The 6,000-nt window shown below is 52.2% G+C and overlaps 1 protein-coding gene across 3 annotated transcripts in view; it reads left to right on the top strand.

The window, feature by feature from the left end:
* Positions 1-555: 555 nt before the first annotated feature.
* The window catches only part of LOC116433618 (uncharacterized), a 24,613-nt gene continuing 19,168 nt past the window's right edge, over positions 556-6,000 (top strand). For 2 of the 3 annotated variants that reach the window (XM_076366743.1, XM_076366740.1), the window contains exon 1: positions 556-1,438. The gene's annotated coding sequence lies outside the window, so the exon portion shown is untranslated. Of the gene's footprint in view, positions 1,439-4,971; positions 5,207-6,000 lie in introns of those variants that run through there. The other variant, XM_076366741.1, reaches the window with a different exon arrangement.

Genomic DNA, 6,000 nt, shown 5'->3' with positions numbered 1-6,000 from the left:
TGCAAACAAAAATCTCGAATCCGAGAAGCTCGTGCGCCGATCCAGCGAAAACAAGAGACCGTCGCGCCGTCACCGAAGGAACCGAAGGAAAAGGAAGAGAACAGCGAAAGGAGGAGAGAAGGGAGAAAGGAAAAAAGGTGCATTATCCTCTGAAGTAACGCACACGATGCGCTCAGCGTCGCCGCGCGACGCAATCTAATCGCGCGTACACACTGCGTGCCTCTGACGCGTTGCAACTGTACCGGCTGGTGGGGGCGTACGCGTAGGGGAGGGGCCGCCGCCGCGGTGGGGGCGGCGTAGGGGAAGAGTCGGCGCTGTGACGCAGGGGACAGCCGTCAGGGTGGGGAGTGCACATAAACCGAGCGTAAACCAGGCATAAACTTCCCCCGGCGGGTGGACCCGTCCTCTCCTGCCCCCACCACCGAAATTACCGCTCCACCACCACGATCGAGGCACGGTGAGACGAGCCGCGTGCACGCACACACGAGCGCGACGCTCGGGAGGGAGAGCCGCCGCGGGAGAAAGAGAGACGGGGATACACGTGACCGAGCGCGTCAGCCTTCTCGCATCAAACTCGAAGCCCAGACGCGACATTGGGGCCAAGACGGCAGTCGCGAGTCTCGGTTGGCGTGCAGTCAGTTTGCAGGCCGACACCGTACAGAGCGGACGTGTAACGTCTCTCTCAGCCCGCGCACCTTGTTTCTTGCTCTATCATATTGGCCACTGACACACGACGCACCAGCGGACTGACTCTCCGCCGTTCGTTGGTCGAGCTACATCACTGTCACCTGCTTTTTCGCCTACGGGTTTTCGAGCGGGATCCTCGAGTTCGTCGGTTTTCGGGAGGACCACTCGGTTGGATTTCGCGAGTATCTCCGAAGGAAGAGGAAACTTTATTTTCGAGTGATCGCATCGGTTTTGCTCTTCGTGTGCGTACCTACAGAAGTTGATTCACCGTAAGCAGGATCCTCCGCGTCTCCTGCGTGGATCATTGACTGAGATTCGGACTGTTCGAATTTCGATCGACGTTTCTCGCTGAATCCCCGTTTCGTTCGGATTTCACGAGATTCGTCTCTTCGTTCCCGCGACTGGTATATTTCGGTATTTGTGTGACTTTTCTACCGGCGTGCGTATCTCACTGGATTTACCCGAGCAAGAGGGAGCACGGGGTTCAACCTGTTCTCTTCGCCGTTGGTGACTCTACTTTCGTCGCGCGTTTGGTTCGACGAACGGGATACCCGAGGCGCCCTGCCTTCGGCCAGTGCTACACCCACCGCACCGTTGTCCCGCGGGACAGAACTACCGTAAACGTTTGATCGTTCGCCAGGCGACGCGTGCGACGCACCGTCTCCCAACGTCTACGCAACCACCCCTCGACCAGCCAAAGTGGATCTTTGTTCCGTCGGTCGACCCTGCTCGAGAGAATCTTTCAAAATTGGTGAGTAGTCACGGAAATCCTCTCGTTGGTTTCTTTCGCGCTAGGATACTCGGGGGGATCGCTCGTTCTCCTTCGCAACCCTTAACCGATCACGTGCTGTCTGCGAGATCGCTTCACGAATCCGCGAATTCTTTCATGAAACGGACACCGTGAATCCGTTTAATTCAATTATGAAGTGGACCGTCGTTTTCGTAAACAGATTCGAGGATCTGGAAACGAGTGATCGGTTGTAATCGAAATAAAACAAAGGTGGATCGAGCTTGATTAAATTCTGCGCTTCGGGATTCTCTAACGGTTAGTCGAGTGTCTTTTAATTATGCAACGGGGAAGAATACTTGTTCAACCGTTTAATCTTGGAATCGTCAGGGACGTGGGTATTAAAATAGAATATCGAGTGAATTTTTATCAGAGTTTGTGTTGCCTTTCGCTGTATCTCATCCATGAATGACACTCGAGTTCCATCGAATTTCATCAAGATCTGTCGGGGGTACGGCGGTCTCGCGGACAGCACGTGACCGCGCACGAAAAATTCACATGTCCGGACGGGGTGCTCGTAGATCTTGTCCCGATTGCGATCGTTGTGTTTATCGGACGGAAAGGAACGCCCAAGGTCTCGGAATCGTTTGTTGAATAGACCGTTATCTACTAGCGACTCGTCACGCGCCGGGACTTTGAACCGAAAACTCCGCGATCGTGTTTCAAGTCCGGGACGCTACGTGCCTCGAGCCAGAGCTCCGGTGATTCGTTCGGGGTAATCGGTACCGTTCCCGTGAAACCTGTGCGCCGATTTCATTGCTGCCATTAACAGCAATTCCGATTCTTCTTGGAAGAGAGGATTCGCGGATCCTCGCACACTGGAAGCTCCAACGATCGTCGTAATAGCGATCGTGAATTTTGCACCGTCTAGACGGTTTGATCGATCGTTCGCCAATCTCCATCACCGGTTTAACTCTCCCGCAGAAATCGATGGTATCGCATTCAAGAATTCATTTCGCTACCGACCACCGATATTAGACGATGATCGGATAGATCACGATCTTCTAGTATTATTCCTATCTCTATCCGAGAAGTTCCTTGAACCTTGTATACTGAAAAATCGGTATTGAATCGCTATCGTCTAGATAGACGGTATCTCAGTCCGAGGTTTGAAATTTCGTTAGTTCCGAATCACGACCGGTTGCTTGTCTTCTAAGAAACTAACGATGTTTTTCATCTACCAGCTTACCGATATCCCTAACTTTAATGTGCAATTTTCGTGGATGTGTATCTTAACGATTTTGAAGTCTCGAAGCATTAGTCATTTATTCCTACCGAAAATTTTCCCTTACCGATGTCCGGACGGATTCTAGCTAGCCTATTCCGTGGAACCAATGACGAGCCGTTTCTTAGAACCGGACCTCCTCCTCAGTGTTACGAAATTCATAATCCGCGCCGTAATATCGATCGACGCCAATCCTCCCGATTCCGTTCGGCGTGTTCAAAGACGACCCTGAAAACCAGTCGGCGGACTCTGACCTTGGTGAGCAGATTCGGATGACGCAACGAGACGTCTTGCGACGGCGAATCCCCGCCGAGAGCGCAATAAACTCGCCGGGACCATTGTTTCTCGCCGACGTTGATCGTTATCGCTTGTTATCGATGCGCTCGAAATTGCCGATCTCAGGGCCGATCCGCGCGATCAAGGAAAATTGTTGTCGCGAGTTTAATGGATTGGAAAACCATGGTCGTTATTTTCGGGTGCGCATTGCAGCGGAGCCACACACACAAACACACACACGCAAACTACTCTTACGAAAGTCTCGTGCAACGCGTGAGCAACGCGGCAGCACTCGTTGCGTCACTCGTGACGAAGCGAAGAGGACTCTGATCTTTATCTTCGCCGAGCGCACAATGTGCCAGACGATGCCTTGTCGCGATCAGGGAAAACATTCGACGATAAAACGCAGTGCAAAAGAATCTTCAGCGGACGACATTTGTTACTTAGAAATCGAAAATGGAGGCGGCGTTCTTTATGCGAGGTTATGGACAAATGGCGGCTGTAGCCTGGGATCGTTTGTTTTCAACATTGTTCTGCTTTCGATTGTGTATTGCAGACTTATGCAATTAGCGAATTGCAATAATGTACATTCGACAGTGAACACTTGATTCACCAATTGCTTCTATTAAAACAATGATTGACAGCCTTGTGGAGATCTTACGGAAGATCAAAGACAATAGATAAACAAGTTGAAGATACACGCGATTATCTACTACATCCAGATTCATCCAAGTAAGGACACTAAATCTGAAAATCTGAATGAAATTACATGTCGCGCGTTTCATTCACGAATCAGTGGCACTCGAGCCGAAGAGTGGCAGCCATCTTGAAGTGGTTGTTCAGTCGCTTCCTTCGACCTCAGTAGTAATTCGCGGTTCGCGTTTGGTAGGGGGAAACGGATGAAAGTTCGGGCTGCGCGTCGGGCCCTTGTCGGCCACGTGGTCCGGCGTCCGAGCGAAACGCGATCGATCGCGATCGTCGCTCGAAACGGGAACTCCCCTCTCCCCCCTTACGGTCGCGCGCTTTAATACTTCGGCATCCGCGATCGATCCCACTCTCCACCTCCGCCGCGCCGCAGAGCCGCCTTCTCCTCTATCGTGTCTCAGAAGTGGGCCACGGCCTAATTTGCAGAACTCTCAGCCTCGTCGTAGCGTAAACCGTGTGTGCAATAAGCTTCACGGACTCGAAACGAAGGGCACGCACGTGCACCAAGACGCGCGTTCTCTCTCTCTCTCTCTCTCTCTCTCTCTCTCTCTTTCTCTCTCTCCCTCGCTCTTTCTCTCGGGCTTCGCGGTCGAGACGCGGCCTGTTAAAAGGCGGTCACGAGCGAGGGAGGGTCGGATCAAAGCCGACCGCGTCTGTCTCCGATCGGGACGTTAGTTTTGTTCCCTTTTTCGAGGGAAAGGACGTTTGACCCTTGGCCGGCGTTCTATCGCCGAAATAGAGATAGATAGCCGGTTGATTGTGAAACAGCTTTGCACGAGCCTCGTGAAACTGGGACGAGCCTAGCAGCTTGAAGATGATAGGACACTTCGGTGTACTTTGTTGCACCGTATGATGCAATTCTTTTATCCGAGTGAGAGGCTATCGCATATCTAAACACTTGGACACTGGATCATTGTTAGGGGACACGCGTACACGGTGCTTTGCGGACGAATCGTGTCGAAAGAGGATCGAAGCGGTTTTTTAAATATCTCCGAGGTGCAGAAGGTTGAGCTCCGATGCGTAGAGAAGTCATTGCGATGATCCGAGATGTCGAGAGCGAAACGGGAACGGTCCTGGTGAAACAGGAACGTATTGCGACGATAGAATATGGAAAGATATCGATGAGGTCAGCTCGAGGGGGGCATAAGGGAGAGAGAAGCCGGTGGATTTCGCATTGTGCGCCGGTTATCTCGATCTCGCGATTGTTCGGCGTGACATCGGTCGGGATTAGCGGTATCTACGTTCCACGGAAACGCGTGACGCGGGCTGTTATATTCGCGTGCATACGGCCGGCCGAGTGCAGTAGCTGCACAACCAGCCGACCAATCTTCTTCTCCTATTCAGTGGCCTCAACAGATAACGTTCGATCCTATCGCGCCGCCAATGGTCGTAGATATTGCCTAGGATCGCGCGTTACGTCATCGTTAGTTCATCGATCACGGGAGTCGTTTCAAGAAGGTTTTCATACGCGTCGTTCACGATCAACGATAACCGGAATCTGGAATCTCTGGCCGCTGCCGGATCAGGTAACGAGAATCATCTAATCGTTTCCCTTTCGTCTCGTTCATTCAACGACTTTCAATCGCGCGAAACGAACTTGAAATTGTTCTTAAACGAAAGAACGTGGAACGGACGAACGTTCTAAAATTTCGCGAACATTTGCCTCGATAATTGCTTACGGGCGGTCCCCGAGGAAGGACTGTTATCGAGGGTAAGACGCGTTTACATACGCGGCACGTGTATCTTTCAATTGTCCTCTAAAAAACACGACGGTTTCGACAATCATTGGCACCAAGACCCCGTTCGAAGGCTATTATCTCGACGATCGTCGTTCCGCGAAACGGGGTTGCAAAATACAGAAGAAACCTCGGTAATCAGCGCCGGTTCCCCCGAAGGTGCAACGTCGTGAGACGGGTTGGAGTTCCACCGATCACCGTGATCGGCCGGTTTATCAATCATATTAGGAAATATCTGGCTCCGTTGTTCGCGATGACCTTTTCGCGTGAGTATTATGCAACGAAGGTGAACGGTCTCGCGTAAGACACCGCTCCGGTGTGCACGTGTAGGAGTCACGTGGCGGGGAGGCCGCGCAGGCAGCACGGGAACAGAAGGCGCTAGGCTGGCGCGAATTGCGCGAGCATTTCTACGTCGCCGTGCACCGACAAGTTGCATCACGCACCCCGTTATTTCTTAAGCCTGCCTCTCAGTCCCTACTCCCTTCGCTCCCCGTCTCCATCCCTCTTTCTCTCCTGCATTGTTTATCAGTCGAAACCGCCCACTCGATCCGTCTATCGGCGCTTTCGCCGTCCGTGTTCCACGA

The sequence above is a fragment of the Nomia melanderi genome, chromosome 4 (genome assembly GCF_051020985.1).
Source record: "Nomia melanderi isolate GNS246 chromosome 4, iyNomMela1, whole genome shotgun sequence".
In the NCBI taxonomy this organism is placed as follows: Eukaryota; Metazoa; Arthropoda; class Insecta; order Hymenoptera; family Halictidae; genus Nomia; species Nomia melanderi.
This window is presented reverse-complemented; position numbering and strand designations above follow the sequence as displayed.